The sequence below is a fragment of the Mus caroli genome, chromosome 9 (genome assembly GCF_900094665.2).
Source record: "Mus caroli chromosome 9, CAROLI_EIJ_v1.1, whole genome shotgun sequence".
In the NCBI taxonomy this organism is placed as follows: Eukaryota; Metazoa; Chordata; class Mammalia; order Rodentia; family Muridae; genus Mus; species Mus caroli.
Window position 1 is genome coordinate 33,132,302 of NC_034578.1, and position 27,630 is coordinate 33,159,931.

A 27,630-nucleotide genomic window follows, 5' to 3' on the forward strand; every position below is an offset into this window, starting at 1 on the left:
CACTGTGTGAGCAACTGACGTGCCATTAGGAGAAGACAGAGACTGCTGAGGGTAGTGACTAAAGACATAACAAAATGAAAATTTTCCCTGAGCTGAGGTGACGTCAGAGTCAAGAGTCCATAAGGGCTGGGGAAGAGAAAGAAGGCAAAGCAGGCTTCAGGTCCCCAACTACACCCGTTCTGAAGCCCAAAGAGAAAATGAAAGGAGCCTAAAGTTTCCAAGGATATCCACAAAGCAGGAAATAAGATGGTGGGGCAACATCACAAAGACCCAAAGGCAGAACTGAGGGTGCTCCTCGGGGCAGAACATCTGCTCAGTATGAAAAGCCCTGTCTGAGTCTCAGCATGGCAAAACAAAACAAGACCCGAGAGAGGAAGATTCTGAGTCAAACTGTCAACCAAGGATTTGATGGAGTCAGTGCTGGCTGTGTGAGAACTCACCTTATTTCCCATTCAACAACATTAAAACCAACGAAACAAACAAACACATATCTAGAGGTGATATGCCAGCAAAACCAACAGTTCTGAATACTGTGACCACATAAGGAAATGTTGTAGAAGGAGCCATGACTCTACCGAAGGGAAATCCAGAGGGACAGGAATGGGGTACTACACCACTGTGTTCCTGACCCTGGGGATCTGTCTCTCCTGCATCAAAGCACACAACCAGATTATATGACTGAGTGACATTTCCATGTGCACACTGGGTTCATGCCTTCCAATATAGTTCAGACATTTTAACTTAATTTTATTTTTTTACTTATTTGCTTTACATCCTGCTCACTGCCCTCCCCTCCTGCTTACCCCCTCCCGCAATCCTTCCCCCATCTCTCAACCCTCTTTTCATCTGAGCAGGTGCCCCCCCCCCCCCGGGTATGCCCTCCAACCTGGCGCTTCACATCTTTGTGAGGCTAGGCGCTTCCTCTCCCACTGAGGCCAAACAAGGCAGCCCAGCTAGAAGAACATATCCTACATATAGGCACCAGTTTTTGGGGTAGTCCCTGTTCTGGTTGTTTGGGACCTACATGAAAACCAAGCAACACATCTGCTACATATGTGCAGGGAAGTCTAGGTCCAGCCTGTGTGTGCTCTTTGGTTGGTGGTTCAGACTCTGAGATCCTCAAGGGTCTAGGTTAGTTGGCTTTGTTGGTCTTCCTGTGGAGTTCCTATCCCCTTCAGGGCCCATAATTCTTCCTCCTGTTCTTCCATAAGAGTCCCCAGGCTTCATCCACTGTTGGGCTGTGTGCATCTGTCTGAGTCAGTTCTGGGTGGAGCCTCTCAGAGGACTTCATGTTCCTGTCTGTAGTTCAGTCTTTTAATTGACCTCTAGTCAGAATCTAGAGATAACTACATTTATGCAACAAAATGCAATAGAAAGTAGGTAATATACTATTGTTATACTATATACACACTGTGTGAAATACTATATAACATGTCTATATAGTGCTATATTTTATACTGTTAAAGTAGTTATATTTTCATTTTTTAAACAGGGTCTCATTATGTATCCCAGGTTGGCCTTGAGCTCTACCATGCTTAAGTAAATATATATATATATACACACACATACATTTACTATATATATACATTTACTATATATATGTGTGTGTGTATATGTATCCTATAATATCATTTATTATAATATATGTATATTATAAATAAATATATAATAAATATAATAAACATTATTATACATACTATTTAAAGCATTATATCTTGGTGCTGGAGAGATGGCTTGGTCAGTGGCTAAGAGCATTTGTTGCTCTTGTAAAGGACCTGGACTCAGTTCCCAGTATATATGTGACAGCTCACAACCATCTATAACTCCATTTCCAGAGTATCCAGTGTTCTGGGGAGCACCAGGCACACATGTGATACACATACATACATGCAAAACAAACAACCATATATATAAAATATAAAATAAATAAACTGAAAACAATCTAAAAGCATTATATTTTATGTATAATAACAGAATGTAGAATCATACTATAATACAGGATATGTAGTTTTCATGGCTATTCAATGCAAAATTAGAAATTGGTGAAGAAATGCCATCAAGATGAAAGAGAAAGATCAAGCATTATGGAGTATGACAGCCTGTAGTCATAACATTTAGGAGACAGAGGCAGGAAAATTCCTGTGAGTTCAAGACCACTGTGATCCACAATAGTGAGTTCCAAGCCAGTTAGGATCTACAGTGAGTGATAAGCTGCCTCAAATTCCCAAAAGTGAAAAAGAAAACAAACAAACAAAAAAAGCTGAAAGAGAAAAGAGGTTTGAACTTAGAATTTTAATACATATACTAATCTGGATGGATGGGTAAAATTACATGCTATATGGTGTAATACATATAATATAGTATGTGTTACATAATAAATAGCATATACAGTATCATGTGGGATTATGTATAATTGCACCATATATAATACTATGTATTATTTTATATGTTTTACACTGTTAAGATTTAAATTTATATAGTATGTATAGATTTTACATAGTATGTATTATATATTATATAACACTATATACTAAAAATAAATACGATTAAATATAGGATTACTATTGCTGTTGTTGTTTTGAGATAGGGTCTCACTATGTAGTCCTGACTGGCTTCAAGCTGGTGATCCCCCTCCTATGATCTCCCTAATGCTGGGATTGCAGGTATGTGCTACCTTGACTGACAAAAACTGTGAACTCTTGACTATACATGTTAGTTCTATACTTCTGACCAGCCTAAGTGAAGCTGCCTAAGAGTTGAATAACTTCTACACAGAGATTTGGTGGAGGAGAGCTGAGGAAAGTCTTCTTAGAGGGCATCTGGTTTACTATCTTCTTTCATAGACAATAGACTTAGGTGGGGACCAGAGTGACATGATGCTAAGGAAGGGCCACCAGTTGAAGAAGTATCCTGGAAAGAGAACTGCCCATAGTGAGGCACAGCACCGACCAAAAGAAAAAGCCTAGACCAGAAGCTTGATGCTGTGCTCTTTTTGTTTGGTTGGTTTTTGGCCTGCCTCTGCCTCCCAAGTGCTGGGATTAAAGGCATGCACCACCACGCCCAGCTGATGCTGTGCTCTTAAAGAGCCTTCAGAAGAGGAGAAGCATTTAGGACCACCTAGAAGGCAGCTGGCTAGACTTTAAAGAAGCCTGGAGAAATGAGACCAGATCCCACTTGCTTAGAAAATCCATGATAGCTTGAGAGAAGCAGATTCGGGTAAACAGAAGGTACATTGGAGCTGCTAGAGAGGGTGCTGGTCAAAGGATAATTGTTTCTTAATATGTCCAATACACCAGAAATGTGTGAGGTCACAGCCACGAGAGCCCACTGGTTTCTGTTCCAGTTGCATAGATACTGATAGGCTGGGTCTGTATCTGTAGCCCCAGCATTCAGGAGGATGGGGAAGGAGACAGTGAGTTGAAGGCTAGCCTAAGCTACATACTAAAACCCTCTCTTAAAAGAACAAAAGAAAGAAAAAGAGGAAGGAAGGGAGGAGAGGAGGGATCAGGGAAGAAAGGCCGATGATGATAAAAGGCCTAAGTACTAGAACTTGTCTAAGGCCTGTAGCCAACAAATAGCCAGTAGGAACTGAGACTTTGCTGGGTCAGTTTAAAAAGTGATTTTCTGCAGGGCTCCAATCAAAGCATGCCAACAAGTCTTTCCTCATTGAGGAAACAATGTATATAGTTCTGTTCTCAGGGAAACAATGTATACAGTTCTGTTCTTGAGCCTGAGTAAGAAACCAGCTTCTCTGTATAGTGCAACCATCTGGAATGAACTAGAACTCATGGGTTTACCCCACAGGACTCAGAAAATTCCCACCTGGAAGGCACCTGGAGTTTGGGGTCCTCTTTTTCCAAGGTTGGAGCATCTACGGTACCTCTTAAGGACATAGAGATCAACAACAAGTCTCTGAACAAGTCCTTGCTTTGCACATCCTGAGCCTTGCCTTTGTCCTCCAATCAACCTCAAGCACACATTAATGGCCCTAAGGGTCCATGAGACCCGAGGTAGCCTTCACAGCCCCTTCTGTGTCTCCCTGGGAACTTCTGCCTGCATTGAGCTTTCGGGGCAGAGAGGCAGGCAGAGAGGCAGGCAGGCAGGCAGGCAGGCAGGCCCAGGAGAATATGTATGTCAGTTAAGGTTTGTCGTTTACACGTGGAGATCATTAACGAGACTTATTTTTAAATTGTAATTGCAAAATGTAAATGCTCCCCAAACTGATGTGTAATTGCTACCCCTCCACCCCAGCCCTTCCCCTCTGCTGCCAGCTTTGCAAGGAGAGAATTAGAGAATAAAAAGGGGGTGGATTATGTAAGCAAAACGATTTTAAAAAAAGAGAGCGAGAGCTAAGAATTTAAGTGAGACAGCTGGCAGCTTCTCTGATTGCCACACTTCCAGCATTAGCTACAAAAATTGTCCTTGCCAATCGCACCCATCCAAGCAATAGTGTCAACTGTGTTTAGTCTTCAGGACACACCATACTGCCGCTCACTTGGAGAGACAATTCAGTGGTGAGTCGGTGTGTCTGGGAATTCAGGGTTAGAGGTTGGGTTCGTATTTTCCATCTTCTAGGTGGAAACCCCCATTCTCCCAAAAGACACAGCCACGCAGGAATTTTAAGTCAGGCAAACCATCTCCCCGGAGGCTAGCAATTCTAAGATGGCACAGGGCACAGAGCATAGGCTGGCCTGTATGGACCTAGCAACAACCTTAGCCAGAAGAGAGTAGGGGAGAGTCACAATGGCACCTTAGTCCCAGAGAAAGTCACTAGACTTGGCTTTATGAAGCAACACACTCAAACTAGCTCAACATATCTGCAAGACAGCCCCAGGCTTTCTCTCTGTCTTTTAGGTTCCCCTTCCTTATTCCTCAAAGCCTCCTCCTATCCTCTATGTACAATGAACTACAAGTACTGTGTACTCAGGCTCCTAATATCAAAAGAATTGCCAACCATGACTTCAGGGTAATTGCCCCTCAAAATGTAGTTCTGCCTTGACTCAAGTGGATGTCTACTCATAGTAGAGCATGCTGATCTCATCACTACACATCAGTACCACACCACAGTGCCTGCAGACAGGAAGTGGGACAGTCATAGCTGCCTGCTCTTCACTTCTCAGATATCATCCAGCATCTAGGAGTGCCTATGACTACTAACTACCTGCTTGGGAATCTAGGGTGACCACATTCAGTGCCTGTATTGGCAACTTTCTCCTTTATAAGGTTTGCCTGAGCAACATGGCAATAATTACCAACTCCAAAAGGAAGGATGATGGGTGGTAAGGTTTACAGGGACCCTGAGACATCATGAAAACATACAAATCCCAGACAAGGTCCTTGAGAGTTGTGACTGGATCTCACCATCATAGATCCAGCCCCAATCATGATACTCAGGGAAGAGAAAGGGGGTTGTTTTGGATAACTGGACTTCTAAATTGCTAACGATACTGCTACATAAGTCTGTGGGGTCTAAAGGGAGCTAAAATCCAAAAACCAAACCAAAGTATAAAAAACAAAACCAAAACAACAACAACAAAAAAAAAACCAACCAAACAACAAAACCTAAAAAACTAAACCTCAACAAAACCCACACTCACACCTGCTAGGAAGTTTGGGTGGGAGTTTTCTATTCAAAGTACTCAATACAGTCTAAGGAACTATTTCTCTGAATCCATCGGAAACATCTGGGGTGCAGTTTCCTCCTCACTTGTCAAATCCTTTGGGGTCCATATGTGTGGGTCATCCTCACCTACTCCACAGAATCAGAGTCTCTGACTACTGAACTGACATTTATCACCAACACCCCTGGGGGATTCTCAGGCAACCCTTACTCCAGCCTTGTGCAAGTGATCATCAGCATGGGATGCATGCAAGGCCCATCCATCTGCACCTCAGAGAACAGGAAGTGCACAGAGAGAACACAGCATGGGTTTGGCTGGGGAGGTGGCAGAAAGACAGAAAATATAAGCAGTGCTTGCTGTCTAAAGCTGTCTTTGCTAGCTGACTGCTCAGGTAACCAATTGATGCTAGAGGGATTTTGAGGGAAGGACAGTGTGTGTGTGTGTGTGTGTGTGTGTGTGTGTGTGTTTCAGCATGTGTCAAAGGACAGAAAAGCATGCCTTACTGTTGGAGGATCCCACTGCCTCTGGGATGGTCTTCAGGGGGTCTGCCCCCTCTTCTCACTTCCAGCTGGGCCAGAAACACCTCTAGTCAGCTATAGAGAGAGTACCTGCAGAAGGAAGGAGACAGCGCGTCTCAGAAGGGGCACTGGCACACAGAGGACTGGGCTCTCCTCCCCAGGACATGCCCTATGATAGAAACGGTAGATCTAGTTCCTCTGCATATGACCCCTGTGTAATTATTGCTCAACTCTCTCTCCTCAGTATGGCTACTGAGCCCTGCCCAAATCTTTGTAGACCCCAGACTTTGTCACACTTGAACTTGCCCTGTGGTTGCCTTTCTGGTTTCTTGATCTGAAGTGGACTACAGCCTCCTGTTCAGCAGTGGAAAGGGCTCTAGGAGTGAATTTGGACACTGGGAGAGTCACTCAACACCTTGTAAGATGGGAAGTCAGGGGAAGAGGGAGCAGGGTCCGGATTGGTGACTGGCAGGCTTTGGCTAGGGTCTGAAGAGACAACGGCTGGGTTAAGACAGGAGGGGCTTGAGGAAAACAGGAAAATGGGGAGGAGAAGTCAACAGGGGAATAGACTAGAACCAAAGAAAGACAACCCGACGCTTAAAAGGAGCCTTGGCTGCCTGCCTTTAAAAGTTATTTTTAGGCTCAAGTGAATTAATTCTGTGAATTAATTTTTGCAATATTGGAAATGAACCATGTCCAAGGCAGAGTCTTGGTGGTCAGCCTCACCATTTCGTCTTGACAGATCCATCCCAATCATTACATTACCTTCTCCTATGCTTGAGTTGCTAATTTGACTCCAAGAAGGCTCTGCTAGGAGCCAGGATGGAGCAGGGGCCACTCTCAGTTGCACTTTCAGGGCAGAAGTGGTCAGAGCCTCCAGCCAAGAGCCCTAGCCCTGTCCATGAGGCACATGCATCTGTAACATCAGCGGCCTCTTCCTAGTTAACACCAACTTAGTAAAAACACATTTGCACCTCAGCAACAAATGTAATTAACTAGTGGCATGACAGCAGGAGCAGAGTCAAGCAGCCCAGCCTAGAGCTCCAAGAGATAATAAGGGAGGGTGTGCTAGGATAGGATGAGTTTGAGAGATGTTCCAAGGGTGAACAGGTAGCCAGGGGAACCTCCACTAACAAATGCCCTCTGGCTTAAGACAACCCCCCTGCCTTCTTCACATCCTACACTCCTCTCAAGGAGAGAGAAATACTGAGACACATTTACAAGTCCCTCTGGGCATGGGGAGAGCCACTCAGAGAGGCCAGAAAAATCAGCACCAGTGGAGAATGGAGCACTGTGGGTACCAAATTACTCCTGTCTCATTCCCTTGCCCTGTTCCTCCTCCATGTAACCTTGTCCATGAAGTCTGTAGCAAGCCTCAGGGCTGCAAACCTGGGACGCATGTCTGATTCCTCTTCTCCAAGATATGCACGGTTTTCACTCCCTGTCATGATTCCTTCTCATCTCTTCCTCATGAGAGATAAAAGTCATCTTTCAGCCGGGCATGGTGGCGCATGCCTTTAATCCCAGCACTTGGGAGGCAGAGGCAGGCGGATTTCTGAGTTCGAGGACAGCCAGGTCTACACAGAGAAACCCTGTCTCGAAAAACCAAAAAAAAAAAAAAAAAGTCATCTTTCCTCTTTTCCATTCCCAGCGGCACAACCTAGACAGGGCCATCCTCCCTGGCCACAGTTGTCATAGTCTTTCCTGGTACAGACCATCAGCCCTTAGGGCATCCATTCCAGTGACTTATCTATACGCAGTGAGCATTCATGGCCTTTCATGGGCTTACAGCTGGGCCACCACCAGTATGCCCAATGGTATCTTGCCGTGGGAGACACTCAGAAGAGTGTCTACACTAGTGAGTATATGGGTCCCTGTCTTTTTAGATTCATTCTCCTCTGCATACTTAGGGGTCCACTCTTTCCACCCAGTCATGATCACTCTCCTGTGCCACACCTGGCCCACAGCCTCCCAGCCTCTCAATACTCCCATTCTATATTTCCACCTGATAAGACCCTATCTATTCTTCAATGCTCATCTCAATCAGGTGGCCGGCCAAAATTTTTTCTTCCTCTGTGTTTCTAGAATGCTGCTTGTCATTCTCTGGAAGTGCTTGCTGTGTTCTCTTATGCTATGGCTATTTTATATTTCTGTCATCTCTTTCCAAACTGTTAACCCTTCAGAGCCAGGAAGCACATCTTAAAAGTTCTTCAGTCTCTAAATTACCTTCATAGAAAATACCTTATTTAATTCTTTTTTTTTTAAGGTTTATTTGTGAATACACTGTCAGTTTCTTCAGGGCACCGAATCCCATTACATTTGGTTGTGAGCCATTATGTGGTTGGTGGGAATTGATCCCAGGATGTGCTCCTAACCACTGAGCCATCTCTCTAGTCCCCTTATTTACTTCTTAAAGCTAATCTTAGAAGTAATGTATTATTGCCTTTAACAAAACACATACACTTATTATAGAAAATACATACATAAATAAGAGGAGTAAAGTTGTTATTGTATTATATTTTCTGCTCTAATATGATGGCCATGTTTGATATTTGAAATAAGATGCTTGTTTCTTAAAATAGTACCATATTATGCAGACAATTTTGTATTTGACAATATAGTATATACACACTTTTATATAAGAGAATTAATCATGATCATCAATTTGTTGTTTTTGAGACAGTATTTCTCTGTGTAGCTCTAACTATCCTGCTCTGTAGACTAGGCTGGACTTGAACTCAGAGACCCTCTTGCATCTGCTTCCTGAGTGCTAGGATTAAAGGTGTGTGCAACAACTCCCAACTGGATTCCATTATTTTAATAGCTATATGGCATTACATTTTATGAATGGGCTATAAATTTTCACCTAAATTTTTATTCTACTTAAATTATTTCCAGTTTTGCTATCATCAACAAGTAGTGATCATGCTTGCTAGCTAACTTGTATACCAGGCCTGTTCATTTTCCTGGGGTAAGTTTTATATGGAATTTCCAAGCCCAAAGATGCATTCATTTAAAGAACTTCTACAGAATCCCAACAGGAGTGTCATTCCTATTCCTGTCCTACTAGCAGCATATGGGAAACACCTTTTTCCTTGCCAAGTAGTTGTTCCCATTTTCTCAATGTGGCTAATGAGGCTTAGGAAAGTCAGACACGGGTGTGCTTGTGCCCAATCTCGTAGCATTTCCCTATCCTGACCTCTTTGTTCTTGCCAATGCAAAGAGAACACTTGCAATTGGCAGTGTTCTTTTCCGCAGAGGGGAAGGCAGAGGTGGACATGCCTAGAGGGCCATAATAGAGCCTGGCCAATGTCATCCACCCCCATCTAGTCTTCCATGTCTCTGAGTCTGATACGGCAGATGGGAGAACTGTTATGAGGTGCTGTTTATGGTACCCCCTCCCCTCTTCTGGGAAGGTGCAAATTGCTTCAGTTTAGCCTGTGTATTAAGACTCCACCATGTGCCTGGGCCTGAGCCCAAGATGAGTCAATCAATCTCCAACCTCTCCTCTTCCTCTCCCCCCTCCACCCTTCTCATTCCTTCCTCCCACACCACCTCTCTTTTTCTCTTCCCGTCCTTAAGATTTCATATTCTAGCGGGAGGATCAATGGATAGGAAGTACGGTAAACTGCCATGTGTGTTTGACAATGCTCCGTGCTGCTGCTTCTTATCCCCTCCTCTGGCAAGCACATGGAGATGAGGTCAGGGTCAGGGCTAGGTCCAGAGCTAGGCAAGGCAAGAAGCCCTGCCTGCTTCCCATGTCCCTCAGCCTCTGTCTCTCACCCAGCTCTTTATGGCCCTGGAGAGAGTGTGTGTTTGTGAGTGCGGAAGAGCTCCCTCCTGAGGACCCACTGCAGTCTTAAGGCTTCTGATTTCAGCCCTAGCTGTACTCCCACCCACCCTCAGGTGACACTGGGCTTCCTTGGCTGGGCTTCAGACCAGCATTAGTCGAAAGAAGCCCACCAGCCTCCCGCTCCACTCTGGGATTAATAAAATGCACATTAGTGAGAGGAAGAATGATCAGAGGTGACACCAGCATGCCCCCGCGGGGGACACTGCTTCAGGGTTACAATATACATAGATTTCTCCGTTCCCAGAACTGACAAGCAGCTATCTCCACTTGTTTCCCTGCCGCCCACAGAAAGCTCGGAGGCAGAAATATAGCCTGTAATCTCCTTTCTGTCACTGACAGTGATTCCTCTGAGCGTAAGAAGGGCAGCTCACATGTCAGAAAGCTTCGAGGAAGATGAAAGACAGTAACAGGATGGAAGGGAGAAAGAAACTGCAGATGCGCGGCTGCCATCCTTCCTAACATCACCTCAGCGACCAGTGTGTTCCTTTTCCACAGGACAAAGATCTCCACCACGCTATTCTTCACTATTCAAAGTCTTCCTCCTTTAGCAGACACCCTGGGACGATACTGCCTAATCCTGGGCTGGAGCTGGACAAACAACCTGAGAGTCAGGACTGAGTCATGGAGGCAGACCCAGAGAATGGAGCCCCTGTGACCTGATGTGAAAATCCAGATGTTAGAAGACAAGGAAGGAACCAGAGTTTCCATTGGAGATGAAGTCCCTTTCATCCCTACTACCTCCCCTAAACAATGGAGTGCAGCTTGCAGCTCCTTCGCTGCTCTGGGCCCTTTCTTGTTGCCCAAGTTCATCTTAGCTGGACTTCCTCTGGCTAGGAGGGCAGCTTCCCCAGAGAATGCCTTTACCAGTTTTGCACTTGGGTGTTTTGCAGATAAACAGGACAATAATATAGAGAGCTTCTGGACCTTCAAGAGCCTGGATTGAAACCTGGGAGCAGATGTGCTCCTTTGGAGTCTGTATCATATTCAATTTACCAAGCCTCTTCTGTGCAGACCCCCAACAGCTTTCCAAAGCCAAGAAGATGAAACCCTAGATATTTTAAGCTCTTGTCCTTCATTTTCAGTGTGGGCCATGTCCTCTGACCCAATCCCCAGAACTTCTGGACTTGAACCTTTGTACCAGATGAGAGAGGCTGCCACTATCCAACACCCAATACACACACACACACACACACACACACACACTAGCTTGTACACCCTGTTTCCTGGTAAAGAACCCACTGCTTCCTGTCTTTCTCCCTCCAGCACCTACCAATCCCTAAGGCTAGTTCCGGACTAGTCCCTCCGCAGGTGAAGATCTGTTCCATCTATCTATCTGTCTGTCTGTCTATCTATCTATCTATCTATCTATCTATCCATCATCCATTTACCCATCATGGACCCTTTAACCGTTTCTACTGAACTTCCGCTCTTTAAGTAAAATCTCCCTGACGGCATTCTGAACCTGGGCCTTTATTTCTTGTACTCCCTCTGTGAACGCCTAGGTGAGCCTGTGTAAACTATCATTCTTGCTAACTATCTTGCAAACTATCATTCTTGTCACACAGGAGGAGACATTGCTAGAAAATATTAACTCAGATCAATGCTTGATCCTTTCAGCGAAGAGTTCGCCAACTTAGTTATTAGTATTCATTGCTGAAGACATTGCAAATTCTCTGTATTTACTGATGTCCCGGAACTGAGCGCTTTTGACAGAGGATGAGTTCACATGCTTCCTGCACTCCCGGAGTGTGAGAAAACTGGCGCAGACAAGTGATGCCAGTCAAACACGGATCCAATGGCAGGTCTCGCCCTCCTTGTGTAACCTGAATATTCTCCACCGTAATGTAATAAACTTTCCTATTTCTGTAAAATAGGAACTGCAATGCCTAACTCATGGGGTGTGTCTGAGGATGTTACGCTATCATATCACATATACACATACGTAGTGTGTTTAGGGGGCAGTAAAGGGCATGCTTAGACATCGTTTAGTTGAAAACATCTACCCATCTTTCAAGAGTCAGCTCTTCACATTTGTAATCTATCACTATTTGCCCTGTATTATAGTTTCACTGACCACACAGGTGATTTTTGTTTTAGTATAGAAATGGCACAACCTAAAATTATTGGGTTTGTCCTGCTTGGTTTTGTTGTTACCACTGCTGTTCTTCGATTTAGGTTTCTAAATCTCAATTCTTGAAATGGTTTCTCTATACTAATTATGTATTTTCAGAGTCAATATGTTTAACGGAAGTAGGAAAAAAAGTATTAAACTCCAGAGATGCATTGCTCATGTAATAATCTGAATTTGTTTAAATTCTTGCCTGCATCTGATTTGGTAACTCTCTCAATGTGTTCCTGTAAGTCACTTATATGTATATTTTTAGACTCAGTTGCTATTTTACACTATAACTATTCATGTTATAAATGAGATTGAAGCTCAACTGTCCGCCTGCACACACGCCCCTCTGCCCACCTGTCTACTTGTACACATGTCCCTCTGTCCCCCTGTCCCTCTGCCCCCTGCACCTTTGTTTACCTGCCCACCTGCCCCTCTGTCCACCTGCACCTTTGTTTACCTGCCCACCTGCCCCTCTGTCCACCTGCACCTTTGTTTNCCTCTGTCCACCTGCACCTTTGTTTACCTGCCCACCTGCCCCTCTGTCCACCTGCACCTTTGTTTACCTGCCCACCTGCCCCTCTGTCCACCTGCCCCTCTTTGTCCACCTGCCCCTCTTTGTCCACCTGCCCCTAGCTAGGGAAAAGATGTCAAGAAGCAGAGCTTCCTCTCTACCTCACTTGGGAAATAAGAATTTTTCTTCTCGTCATTTGGTAAGTCCGTGACATTTCGTTTGACAAAGGATGTAGGGAAAGCCTCTCCAGGGACTAGTTTTGGGACCAAGCTCTGATAATATTGCTTTATTGAAAAGGGATGCCAGGAACTGATCTCTGGATGGCCTTTACATGAAATAATTTATGCAGGAAAAAAAAAGAAACGTGTATTTTTAAAGACACACACATTGATCTACACATAGTTACAATGTCAATGGTAAGGACAGCACGCAGGCACACACATGCGCATGTGTGTGGGTACACAGAGAGAGAGGGAGAGGGAGAGGGAGGGAGGGAGAGAGAGAAAGAGAGAGAGAGGGAGAGGAAGAGGGAGAAGGAGGGAGGGAGAGAGAAAGAGAGAGAGGGAGAGAGAGAGAGAGATTTTAGACTCTTTCCCCAAACATATAAATACACAGATTCTTATTCATGTTTATGCCCGTGGCCACACACAACAAAAAGGCAAAGGACTCCAAGTCAGGCGATATACAGCCTACATGCATGCTCACTTGCTGCCCACACAAATGCCCACTTGTTAAGCAGTGGCTTTCCCTTCTATTATACCCTTTGGGGAAAACTGCAATTTTCCCCACACATGAAAATTTCAGTCATTAAGGAATGCACAAGAATCATGTCATCGAAGAGATTAATTTCTCTGTGCCTCCTTGCCTTGACCAAGTCAGAGCCCTGCTTCCTCCTGTGCGACCACACTCTGTGGGAGTTGGTGCCAACCAGAAGACCTGCTGCCCAAGGCACAGGTCCACTCAGGAGGATTTATACCCTGAGCCTCACTCAGGCCTCCACTGTAACCTTCTCTGAGGAGAGCTGAAGAAGGATAAAAAGAAAGGGAAATGAAATGTCCATAAAACTCTCATTCAGATTCCACTCAGTAATAGAAGGGATGGAGAAGGATGCACTTAAAATGCCTTGCTCTCCAAGCTGCTTGCAAAGGGCTGGATTGGCAAGGACCTGAAAACTAGGCATTCTCTTTCCACCGTGGAGAATTTTGACTTGGGCTCTATGTACAGCCCAGGATGCCTGTTCTTGTAGAATGAGCCCATGAAAACTCAAAGAGGCTAGAAACTGCCCCAGGATTAACACTACACTGCTCTGGGCCCTGGTTTTTCCTTATGTCAGTAAGAAGGTTAGAAGTGGATGGTCACTTCCATCATGACCTTGCCACATTAGTAAGACTTTCCAAACCTCCACATCCTCTAGACCACTTATGCATTCCAAAGTATGTCCAATCACGTCCATAGGCTTTTTGTGTAAGTTGTACAGTAGGTGTAAGGGTGGTAGTGCTACAATCAATACTTCCAGTAAACAGACAGGGAAATCAAAACCGAGGCCTAATTGTCTTGGTTAAGGTCACAAAAAGAGTCAGCATTGATTCAACCTCCATGGGGTAACTCACCATTTAAAACAGCAACACAATGTTGTGAAAGCCCTAGAGTTTGCACTAACAATTTTTTTCTTATTTTGTAGGTCATATTTGTTGAATAATAATTGAACTGTGTGTGGTGTAAGATAAAGGCCCTGGGAAAAATGGCCCTTCCTTTGGGGAAAAGGATGCATCCTCTTTTGGCTATCAGAGAAGGAAGCTAATATTCAGTTACTCAACAGGTGTTTGCAGAGTGCCTGCTTTGTCTAAGGAACTCTTCAGGATTGTGGCGTGAAGAGATAAAAAGCCCAGCCTTTATGAGGCTTGTACTTGATTGGAAGAGAGGTGGGAGCGGTGAAGACAGTCACATGACAACAAATGAGGGTTATAAATAAAATACCAAGTCAGATGACAGCACAAGCAGAAGAAAGGTAAAGGGAGGAGAGTGAGTTTTATACTCAGCAGGCCCTCATTGAGACTGTATGGGAGGAGGAGGGGAGATGAGAGAGAGAGAGAGAGAGAGCAGATGATTGAGGGGAAGGGTGGGTGTTGTGATTGGAATGAGAAATGTTCCTCATAGTCTTGGACTTTTAATTCTTGGTCCTCTGCTGACAGTGCAGATTACCTTTTTCTGCTTTGTCCTTGTGGTAAAGACATAAGCTCTTAGCTTGCTGGTCCTACTGCTAGGCCAACCATCTGGGATGGACTCCTATCCCTCTGGATCTGTAAGCACAAATAAACTCCACAAACTGCCTTGGGTCTTCCTTGGTCATAGTGTTTTATCACAGATGCCAAAAAGTATCAAATACAACTAATGACTATGATCAAAGTTCATCATTTGCACATGTGAAAATGTCATAATGAAACCCTGTTTTCTTGTTTTCACCTCTAGGACTGAACCCAGAGCCTCACACATGCTAAGGCAAACTGTTGGCCACTGGACTATATCCCCAGCTTGCTTTTTGCTTCTTTTAAATGCTGAGGTCTAACCTTCAGTGATGGGTGAATGCCTTTAATTTCAGCACTTGGGAGGCAGAGGCAGGCAGGCCTCTGTAAGATCACGGTCCACATGGTAAGCTCCAGGACATCCAGGGATACACAGTAAGACCCTGTCTCAAAGAAGGAGGAAGAGGAAGAGGAAGAGGGAGGCTTGGTCTTATTATGTTGCCCAGGCTAGCTTTGAACTAGCTCAGGCAGCCCTTGGATTTGTCGTCTCCATGCTTCAGCCTCCCACAGGAGCTGAGATTATAGCTCTGACAAAGTGGCATCAACTGGCTAAAATCCCTATTTTGCATAATTATATACTAGCAAGGGCCAAGGAAGTAGAGCACTTGTTTAGAATGTATAAGGCCTTGGCTTTGATCTCTGGCACCTCCAAAAACCAAATATTAACAAATGCTAATTTTTAAAAAAGAAAAAAAAAAGTAAGCCCTTCCAGTAACTTTAAAAATGGGAAAATAGGCCAGAATCTGAGAGACCAAGAAATATAAAATTCAGCTGAAAGGAGAAAAGAAGGAATCTGTAGGGAAACAGGCCCGGGGGCAAGATGTCTGCTACACTATAGAGGAGAGAATAGACAAGGGAAACCTTCCCTGCTGGGATAAGAGGAGGAAGTTTCTAATTCTCTCTGTGCAGAGTTTAACACATTCCTTCTCCATCCGCATCAGGTGTCCCTCTGGCATCTCCTCGGGCTATGGACTAAAGGCAGGTAGGTGAAGTGTTTGCCTCGGGCACAGAGTTCATGAGACACTAAGAGTGGAGGAATGAAGCAAGGCCAGCGGCAGTGGCCACATCTTGTCTACTCTCACTGAGGCCAAAGGAAAATCCATAGCACTGTCCCCACTTCACATATACACGTATCAAACTACCACATTGTGCCCAATAAACATGTACACATACATCGATTTCTGATAGTTTGCTTACCATGCATTTATGTCACTGATTTTTATTTTTCATTTTAAAAACAATTGCATTAAAATATTATTTCACTCGATGATTGAGTTTTGACTGTGTCCTTAAATTTTATGTTCAAGTCTAGGCATGAACATATTCAACAGCTTTGCTTGGGGAGGAACAGGAGGGGTCACAGCCACAAATGGCACCAACATGGGGAGATTGAAGTCCTGCATGGAAGACAGAAAGGGGGCCAGGATACTTTCCTAGGACAGGACCTTGAGGCATAGACAAGAGATTCCAGACATTTTTCTTCTTCTCTGAGACTCTTGGGAAGCTGAGCTTTCTGCAGTGAGGAGGAACTTTTGTATTTATCTACTGGAATGTTCACTAGAAAGATGATCACGCTGGAGAGGAATATACAGGTGAAGCTAATGAACATACAGTCTTAAAGCCCTGCCACAAAGCATCCACTGGGAGGATCAATCACAAAGGGCGTTCTACATCCTTAGAGGTTAGAGAAATTTGGAATTTAAGGAACATTCCTGAGAGAGGAATACCAGCAACCCCATGTGTCACCAAGGGAGGGCTTGGTCCCCAAACCAGCCAGACCCTTTTCCTCTAGAGCTCGCTGCTTCCTCCCAGTGTCCTCTGAACACCAGTGTCAAATCATAGGGCCTCCAGTGATGATCCTTCCCATGCCCTTATTAAAAATAAGATACATCTTGAACATATACGTGTTTGGAACCTTTTGTAACATAGCTCTTAGCTAACTTTCAGGCTTATTTCTTATGACTCTTCTTCAAGAACCAAGGGGGGAGAGCTAGCAAGTTACACTGCTAACGTCTCAATGTGCCCTGCACAATTCATGGTGAAACCTCATCCCATTGTGGTGACATGAAAAGGCAGATACTTGTAGGGAGTTACAAGGGCCCCGCCCTCATGGATGGGATCATACCCATATACAAGGTTAGCAGGCACTCCCTGGCTCTTCTGATCAAGCAAGCATTATCTTCAGAGTGAACCCTTACTGAATCAGCGGACATTTTGGTCTTGGATTTCCAGCCTCTAGAATTGGGAAATGTATATTCTTGTTAATAAACACCAGGACTAAGATGGCCAAATAGACCAAAGCTAAAACAGAGACTGCTTGTATTTGTGAACATAGTTTTATTCGAGTCTAACCACACCCATTTGTTGACTGCTTCCCACTATAGGGCATAGCTGAGTCCAGCAGTTGTACAAAGACAGCTGAAAAATCGCAAGAGTGAGAAGCCCTGGAATAACTACTGTCTGAGTCTTTGCAGGTCTGCTGACCCTGGTCTAGGTTAGGGTTCAAATACATTCTTCCCCTCCTATATAGCCTCTGCTCCCTGATTCCACCAAGCCTGTGTTCCCAGGTTGAGTCTGCTCTTCCCACGCTCTTTCATAGCTGCTCATTCTGTAAGAACTCAGCTTAAATGTTACTTATTCTGTGATGCCTCCTGAATTCCTGAAAAAAAAACAAAAAAAACAAAAAACAAAACGAAAACTCCTGTACCTCTTTAAAGTCATGCATGTTGTTATAGTGACCACATCATTCATCTGTCAGACTGGAATAATTTTCAGAATGAGAGAGAGCATGATTATAATTGCACAGGTTTCCATTGAGAGTATTTTTGACAAAGCAGGTCACATGGGCCCATCTCTTAGTGCCTGTTTCTTTCTGCCTTCGAAGGAAGAAATGGGTTACCTCGCCTAGCTACCTGCAAGCAGCAGCAAGCTTAAGGATAAGGAAAATGGTTGGTCACTTTTCTCTTCTTTTCTTTTCTTTCCTTTTGAGGAAGGGTCTCCCTTTGTAGCCTAGTCTGGTCTCAGATCTGTAATTTTCCTGCCTTAGCTTTTCCTGTACTGGCATTACAGATATGTACCACCTGTCTGGCTTTTTACAAGGAAATTCTGACCCTTAGAGTATACTTGTATGAAAATACAACCAATGAATACTTGTTAAAATAAAACAAAACAGGGTGCTGGCCCAAAGCTAGACACGATGACACTTTCTTGGACAGGCACATGCTGGAATATGAGCAGGTGTAGGAGCCACTAACTCAGTGGAGAGAAATTTACAGCAAGTGGTCATCTAGTGCTGATAAACATGACTTGCCCAGAACCACAGACCACCACGTGCTTGGGACACCCTGGGTAATGCCTGGCTTTCCTCCGCTCTTCCTCAGTTTCCTCCCAGCCCTGCCATTCCTCTCAGCAGCTTGTCCTCCTGGCATCTGCTCTCCTGGATGCTGGGACCCATATTCTGCTCTCAGGGTACCCATAGACATCAAAGTACTGGGCTAACAATGGCCAAAGCAGTCACAAGAGCTTGACTGTCTGCTCACTATGTTAGGAAAGAGCCAATTCAAGGACTCCGGCTTATTTTTGTGAGCTCTGAGTGAAGGCTGAATGCGGGGTGATGAGAATTTAGATATGCATCTCCCTTCATAAAATTCCAGCACATTCTATAGGCTTCTGCTCACTAAAATAAGAGATAGGAGACAGCAAGGGACAGATGACCCATTTAACATTCCTGGCACTCCCCCATCTGTTCTCTGCTGAACAGCTAGAGACATCTTTTTGAAGTGCAAATCTTATTCTACTATATCCCCATCCTTTCTGGGTCTCAGACACACTACTGGTTTCCCATTCCTCTTGTCATCCTACATCCCGAGGATGCCCATGAGAGTCAATGCAGCCTGTCCCTGCCTGTCTCTCCAGCCTCGCCTAGCTCATTTTCTGCACTTCAGGCCCCATGGTCTTTGGCCTTTCTAAATGGATGTGCTTCTTCCCACCACAGGGCCTTTGCATGGCTCTCACGTCTTCCTGGCATGAGCGCTCTCCTCATCTTCTTTGTTTTTACATCAAAGATGAAGGCCCACTTTCTTCAAGAAGCTCATGTCCACCCTTCAGGCCACACAAGGTCCTTTCCCTTTGTTGTATTTCCTAGAGTTGGAGCACTTGCTTAAGTTTGTAATTATACACGAAGTTGTATGAGGCCTGTTTTCCCCAATAGGCTAAAAATTCTCTATGAGCTGAGACTCAGGGTTATTTTTATCCACCCAGAACTCCCAGCATCTGATAACATTAAAAATATTAGGGGTTTAAATCCAGTTCAGCTGGTAGAGTTGTTGCCCAGCATGCATGGAGACCTGGACTCAGTCTCTGGCCCTCCGTAAAACCAGAATGGCACACATCCAAAATCCCAGCACTTGAGAGACGAAGGTAGGAGTATCAGAAGTTCAAAGCCACCCTCAGCTATACAATCAAGATAGCCTGTCTCAAGAGGGAAAAGGCAGTTGACAAGATAGACTCCATTCATGGGAAAAGAGCAGAGTAGTCACCTCTGACCTTTTCTCAGATTGACAGAAAAGGAGGTAGGGTTGCCTACCTGTTTCTCCTCATCCTCTTCCTTTAGTTTTCTCTTCTTTCTTACAAAGTTGTCTTTAAAAGCCTAGTGCATGGACAACCACAAGGAGTTTACACAAGTACAGGCCTCGGCTGCAAGTTCACACATAAAGGCAATCAAGCTAGGCAGACCTAGTTGAAGACAAATGGACCATGGATGAATAGGGTGAGCTGGTACCAACCAGCTAGGATAGGGGTGCACAGCCACTCTTGGCTCTCCTGTCAGCCTTCCCATAGCATTGATGGCTCACTGAGGACAGAGAGGAGCCCTCTCTTCTTAGGGCACCCTCACCTCTCCCTTTCCCTTCTTTCGTCCATGGTTTGAAAGTTCCCCTCTAAAATGCTCATGAAATTCATCTGCTTCCATTCAGTACTACAAAGCAGGATGTGCAAGGTGCTCAGGGCAGGAGGGCTCTGCTCTCACAACTGGACTCATGGTGCAGTCTGGAGGTTTTGCTTTTTGTTTTTGTTTTGTCGTGGTGGTGGTGGTGGTGGTGGTGGTGGTGGTGGTTTTTGTCACTGGAATGGGTTCCTGCTAAAATGAATGAGTTTGGCTGATTTCTTTCTTGCCCTTCTGTCTCATGATGATAATCCCAAGAAGAGCCTTGCTCCAGGACTTCTCATCCCCCAGAACTGTGAGGGGACATTGACATGCACCACACACAACACACACACACACACAGACACACACACACAAATCACATTACATATCACATGCATTACAAACCACACTCACAGATATACACACACCATGCATACCACATATAACAAATACCTAACACACACTTAGTATCCAACGTGTAGTATTCTGTTACCACAATGTATATTTTTAAAAAGTCTCTTTCCCTGTTCCTTTTGTCCCTTCCTTGGCTGTCTCCTTTCTGCATTAGTGTATTCTTTTACACCTTGCTCCCACCCCAAACCAAGTTCCTTGAGGACAGATACTGTGCCTTCCATGTTCTACAACCCCAGGGATGGAGTTTTTCATAAGTGAGAAAGACTGTAGACTCATGGTCTTGCTCAAAGATTAATGTGAAGACACCTTCCAAATGTATGGAGCCACAGAGTAACTTTAAGCTCTGAGTAAGGTGCAGCACCAGGAAGCCACAGGGCATAGCTTCTACAGCTGTGCAGAAAAAGCATCCTCTAAGACCAACATCCACCCAACACTGAGACCTTCTAAACTCAGTCCACATGGAGACCGAGAAGAAGCCAGCTCCTTGGCTAGCTCACAGGAAGCCAGGAGAGCTAATTAGCTCACCCTGTCAGGTCTGGAGACACACTTAAAGCCCCTGTGTTCACCTAGACTTAGGTTGCCCCAGCCCAACACCAGAGCATCCTGGCAGCTGCACTTTTAATAAGATTGAGCAGAAAAGCTCTATCAGGTTCCAGCAGGGTAAAAACAAAACGGCTCTCACCTGACTGCTGCCTAGCTGAGCCATGTACCACAAGAAGGCTTTTCTGCACTGGGCCAATACATAACAGAGAATCCAGTGCCCTAGGTAGGTACTGCAGGCTGCCCGCCCCCGCAGGATGGTGAGGCAGCCCACCAGGTCAGGAGCACAGGGATTAATAATGCATCAATTTTAATGCAGGGAGAGGATTTTTTTTTTCTGCTTCACAAACAGCAAAGTGAATGTTTGAGCATCCCAGCAGGGGGTTAATGAGGACTCTGATTAGTTATTCGGGTTTCTCCACACTGCCTCCATCCATCCTGCTAGGGAGGAGGACAGGCAGGCAGCGGGGAGGGAGGGCTGCTTGCAGAAGGCCTACAATAACACATGGCTTGTTTCTGAGCAGGTTTCAACTGGAAACAGCAAGCACACTCCACCAGCACACACACACACACACACACACACACCAGAGCCCCAAACTGAAAAGGTCCTTGGAGATGACCTGGCCAAGCAAATTGGAAGTCCAGAGAGACTCGATTCTCCAGAACTGCAGGACTCCAAGGGAGCAGTGACAGCCCCCTACCCCACTCCCAAGATCTAGCCTGCTTGGTTTTTCCTGTTACTTGTAGTTGCCTCTCAGGCTCCATGTCCAAACCCAAGGGAATGTTCTGTGTTTCCCTGGGGAAGGCCAAAGAAACCCCTACAAGGATAAGCCCATACCAGCTAATGCTGTCAGTAGAGTGGTGCTTGAATGGAGTCCTTAATGGAAAAAATCTCTGCCTCTAACTCAGGTGAGTTGCCTGGTGCAAGATAGGATAGGGCCTTCCCAGCACCCCCAGGGCTGGAGCTCTGCTGTGGGCACTTACCCCACCCCTGAGCAGCTGTTATCCAGGCTTTCTACAAACGATCTAGGTCCCCTCCTGTTGACCGAAGGTCACAGATGAATCCTGCTCAGCTAGCCCCCAAAACACAGGGCACAAGAGAGGAGTGAAAGCATTCGGAGAAGCAGCATGCTCTCCGGGAAACTGCCAGGCCATAGAGTTTCCCACATTTTGATCAGAGGAGTTCCAAGTGAGAGCTTGCTAGTTCCCACCCACCCCAGTTCCCAGACTATCAGCTGCAGCCAGGACCCAGATCTGAAACAGCTTTTGTGTCACCACAAGCAAATGCCATCACAGTGAGGACCTTTTCCTGCAGGTGTTCTGAGATCAGTGTTTTGAAGGTCCCCAAGATGTCTCCCTCTGCATGCCTCAGAGGTCCTCCCCACCCATCACATCAATACCAAATTCTAAAAGTATGCACTGACTGAGGCCTTTGTCAACTCTTTGCAAGGTCAGAGGCAGTCCCTCAGTCACACACGGTCAGGCCCCTTTGGTCCTGAGTCTTCTAGAGGACTTGTGAACCACATTGCCACAATGGCTCCAGAGACTACAGAATTGCTTCACATCCATTCAGTCATGACAGCCAGCATCAGCGGAAAGGTTCCCTGTGCCAGTGCCAGTGCCCAGCACCTCACACACTGGGCCCTCACTCTTCCCTGAGGGTCGGGTATGTCTACAATTGCACAGTAGCACAGTGCTGCACAGTGAAACTTCCTGCAATGGTGGAACCCTTCCATCTGTGCTAGCCCACGCATGTGGTTATGCTATAACCAAGACTTTGCATTTTTGTTTATTTTTTTCAGTTTTATTTAGATATATAGGTGGTTAGCAGTTCCTGGTAACGTGCTCAATGTCCCACAGTTGGCAAAGACCATGACCAGGACTTGAACCTTGTTTGTTCCTTGGGCTCACTCACTTTTCCCAGGAGACTGCCCTAGAAGCATCATTAACCAAGCACCTGAAGCTGGTAAGGGCAGGATGTGAAGTTCATCCCACAAGCCAAGCCCTTGCAGTGCTCACTTGCTCTCTAACATCAAGTCTGCGAAATGCAAGCACGCCTCCAGGGGATGAGGAGCAAGGCTTGGTTTCTGTCTCCACGGTACTTCGAACTCAGTGTAGCTACAGTCAGGGAAGAGTGAGGATGGGAACCTGGACAGAGTCAGATGCCACTTGGATCTCTCACAGCAACAACTGGACCTCACCTCGGGCACCACCACTGCCTGTTCTGTGTTTGTTTCTTTGTGATCTTTACCTTGCAACAATGAAATAAACTCAACCACCTTTCTCCCCCTCCTTTGTCTCCTGCTTCCCAAATACATGGTAAAAACCCTCTCCTTCCCATGCCCTAAATCCTGTTGGGTTCGTGAGCTCTACAGCCTCTCCTAACCTCCTCAGCACCACATGCCCCTGGCCTCTGCACGTCTGTGTCTGCTGTCCCCTCTTCCTAGAAGGCCCCTTTCTGCCTAGTCTCCTGAGACCACTACCTACAGTCCTCAGGTCAAGTGATGCCCCCAGGGAGCTGTGTTGGAGACCCCGTACCTCTCCAATCCAACTCTCTCATGGCCTCAGGGACCTGAGTGTTACTGCTTGCCCTACTGAGTAGATTCAGCTTGCCTACTGAGTAGCAAAGATAAGCATGTTCCTCCACATGGTGCCCTCTGAGGTACTTTGGTGTTTCCTGTGTCTCATATGCCTTCAATGTGTCTGGCACAAGATGGAGGAGGTGGTAAGGTGTCCAGGTATATGCAATCACCTGCTCAGCCCTCCCTCACCCCATATGCACCCCCTTTCTCACCATGGGGTAGCTTGCAGGGAGGTGCGGAGGAGCATTCCTGATTTACCTCACAGCCTGCTCTCCTGAGGCACAGCAGGGAGACTTCCCACAGAACCAGGCTTCGCTGCTCAGCATGAACTCTGACAGCCTCACAGATATTTCAAAACAGTCGGCTGTACCCTCAACCAGAGCAGGCTTGGCTCTGTGACCTCCAAACTGGCCTCTCCCTTTGCTTCCTCCCCTCCTAATCTGCATCTCCATCAGGTAATTCACGGATAACAGCCTTGCACTGGGTCATAGGAAAGCTTGCTATCATCTGAGGGTGTGGTACGTGGGTCTTGCGATCTGGAAGTATTTCTTAATTTTCTTACTCCATGCCCCACCTCTTAGTATGCAGTGCCCTTCATGCAAATGCAACTGACACTCACCACTCTCCCGTGTGCTCAGGGAAGTTAGTCCCTGTTTCCCAATTTTACATGGTGGGGGTATGGGGGTGGGGGTATGGGGGTGGGGGTATGGGGGTGAGGGTATGGGGGTGGGCAGGAGGAGTGAGGTGATGGGGGTGACCCATGCTCAGTTCAGATCCAGACTTCCTGATTCTAAACTCAGCTGACCGAATGGAAGCACAGTCAAAAATCTTTATAAAAAAATGTAAGCCAAGCACGTTGGCACAGAGTTCTAATCCTGACACTGGGGAATCTGAGGCAGGAGGAGTGTTCAAGGCTGGCAAGACCCCACTGCAAATAAGGGTAAAGTGGGAAAGGAGAAAATATGCAAGAAATGTTTGAGTGATTTTTTTTTTTACTTTGTTTCATGTTTCAAGACAAAGTCTTGCTGTGTAACCCAGGCTGGCCTTGAACTCTCAATCCTCCTATGTCAGCACCCCCACCCCGTTCTGGGATTACAGATGTGCACTACATCCACCTAAAGCACAGTTTGTATCAAAGGATTGCAGAAGAAGCACAGGTTTAGAGGAGGAACAGAGAGATTTATCTGAGGGTGCACTGTGCTCAAGGGTTCAGTGGAGCCCAGAATAAAGCAGAAAACTTGAAATAGATTAGGGCTATATTATACGTCCCAGTTTACCGTACTATCTGGCTGCTTAGTTGCCTGATATTCCCCACAAAACTGTGACTCTGCTGTTTGGACCAGACTTGCACCACAACAAAACGTATCTGTCTTCCCCTTGGATCACCCTGGATCCCCAAGGCATACATAGCCTCTTTTTTGCTTTGGGTTCTCACAGCACTCATATATCCTAAGATTCTAACTGTCCCATTTTATCTAGGGCTAGGGCAGTTCAGCAGTTTGTGTCTGCTCCCTCCTAAGGCAGGGACAAATCTGGTTCACGTCTGTGTCACTCACAGTATCTAGTATTGTGCCATGGGCATAAGAGCTGATGGGTGGAATTTCATTGCTAACTGTGTCCCTAAAGGGGGTGGGGGGTTGTGGTGGTAAAGAGCACAAGGCTTTAGCCTGGATTCTTAGTGGTGAATGTAAAACGTAGGGGAATCACACCCTTGCTGCAGACCTTCAAGTCTGAGCTTTACGATGATGTGAAAGCTATTGTACTAGATTCAAGAGGGGCCTTATATATACAAGGCAACACAGGAGAGTAGCAGGACCATTGTAAGCACAGTAGGAGACAGTAAAAAGACCAGAATGAACCGGAGCCTGAAAACATCTTTGAACACACACACACCCTCCCTTCTCTCTCCCATAGAAAGCAATACTTGAAGCAAAATGAAAAGAAGCACAAGAGCTTGAGGCCGCCTCAGCCAGGGCAGACACAGGAGGGTACCGGGCAACCACCAGAAGGAAAACACAAGCTTTAACTCCCGATTCCCTTTGTGTTTTCCAAGGACAACAATCATCAAGCCAGAAGGATGATCTTCAAAGAGTTCAAGTCTGAGAAAGGTGCGAGGATGGTAAACTACATCTCCCAGCTTTAAATAAGCTCAAGGCTGAAGATAGCGGCAACTTCCATCTTAGGGTGGGGAGAACTGATGGATAGAGCTGGAAGGCCTCTGTTCCCTGTGAGTTGACGAAAGGAAAAATGTTGGACACAGGCCTAGGTCTCCGTTTTCACAGCAAACATCAGGCTCTGGAAGCCACCAAACAGTGTTCAGTATTAGCTACTAAAAAATCTATATTGGATGGACTTAAGAAAGAAGGAACAACCAATGAGCAGAGTGGCTTCATTGGAAAACACTCATATCAGATTCGGGTCTGAAACCTAGTCCAGTCTGAAGGGAGATTCTTTGTACTGAAGTAGCTAACTGTGTGCCCTGGAGCAGGGATCTGTTGCCTTGTGAAAGCTATGCTTCTCACCCATACACTGGAAGGTCTGGTTAATCTGTCTAAAGAGAAGTGATGGAGAAAAAGCTTAGGAGGCAGGCATGTAAGGTAGAGAGCAAGGCGTGGTGTTAGACAGAGATGGATATAAATTTATGCTGTCAGGATGAAACAGGAAGTGTATAAGCTGGAGCTAAAGCAGTTCATGATGAAGAAAAATGAAACTGGGCTGAAAATTCAACAGGCAGCAGCTAGACACTGCTTGGGGTGTGCCTGTCTAAAAGGAAAAGAAAAAGAAAAAGGAAAAGAAAAATGAAGCATGATTGCATGAAAAAGACCATTGTTCAGCTCCGTGGAAGTAACACGAATTTGTTTTTAACTGTCAAGAATGAAATACTTTGTTTAAATTGATTTTGAACTTGTTTTAATGACATAAAATGCATATATTAGTGGTATACAATATGAAGTTTTAATACATGTATACTCTGTATGAAATCAGTTTAAACATATCTCTCTCCTTAAATATTTGTGTGTGTGTATATATGAGTGTGAAAGCGTCCAAATCCCTTCTTCTGGCTTTCTGAAATGCACAATGCATGACATTGCTATAGTCAGACACACAACAGAACAGCACACCATAGCATCTTGCTCCTAGAATAGGTTATCATCCTTCCAGCTTCATGGAACAACATGCGTACTTCATAAGAGGAACACGGATGGAACAGAGCACATCTGAGGAGGAAGTCTGATCCTGGAAGGAGGCAGAAATCCCTAAGGAAGAGCAAGCCTGTTAACTTTAATTCATATTTGAAGAGCTCTTGAATAGAATAGTTGGGCTTCCAACACACTGTCCTGACATTAGAGGTCTAAGACAGAAGGGTGGGAATAACAAAGAGACAAATGTGGCCTTTGTGTAAAGGATTTCCACCAGGGAGATCTGCCTTTACCAGGAGTCATTGGAAAGAGACTGAAACTGCCTGTTGCTGACACCTCCAGTGTGGCAGGTTAAAGCAGCTGACCTACAAGACCCCTTCAAGCCCTAGGACATTATGAGACCCCTGACTGAGCATGATGTTTCTGATTGGGACACAGACTCCCCAGAGTCCCGTGAATATCTTACAGAGGTCACCATTCCCTTCACCAGTCCCATAAATCTCATCCCTCATTCTGGGGAATGCTCTCGGGAGGGATTGTGGTGGCCATGACATGTGGCATTTGGAAAAGAGCCAACATTCTTCCTCAGGCTTTTCACAGAGACACCCTGCCCCCACACTTCTGGAAGAATATGGCTTCTTCTTAATCGTCCTCTGTCCTGACTCAGACACAAGCCGAACAGCTGACCCTCATGGTTCAGTAGCTGACCCAGAAGAAACTTGCAACAAGAAGGAGTAACAGGGGATCTAGGAAAACTTGCCCATGGCAAATGGCCTCTCAGGGCCCTATGGTGGACACCTACAGAGACAATTAGTTGCTGTGAGAATTCCATTTCCAATCTTTTCTGTCTTGGGCCACACTGCTCTTCTGTCTCAAGTCTAACATCCATCCCCCATATTGATAGTCCTTTGGGTGTTTCTCACCCCACCCTGGGCCCATACCCTTAGTGATAGGGTTTTCATCTCCATGTGGAAGGCCACTCTCCCTACCACACTCATTGTGTTTTGTGCTAAACTATGGTGAGCTATGCCCTGTGTTGAGGTGTTCCCTCCATAGGAGGACAAGCTCCTTGAGGGTGAAAGAGTTCTTTTTTTTTTTTTTTTTT

At 45.5% G+C, this 27,630-nt stretch overlaps 1 protein-coding gene across 6 annotated transcripts in view; it reads right to left on the minus strand.

The window, feature by feature from the left end:
- The window catches only part of Pknox2 (PBX/knotted 1 homeobox 2), a 259,037-nt gene that overhangs the window by 90,079 nt on the left and 141,328 nt on the right, over positions 1 to 27,630 (minus strand). For 5 of the 6 annotated variants that reach the window (XM_021173027.2, XM_029481797.1, XM_029481799.1 and 2 more), the window contains one exon: positions 6,125 to 6,229. The exons of the other annotated variant lie outside the window; for it this stretch is intronic. The gene's annotated coding sequence lies outside the window, so the exon portion shown is untranslated. The remainder of the gene's footprint in view (positions 1 to 6,124; positions 6,230 to 27,630) is intronic. 6 annotated transcript variants of the gene reach the window in all.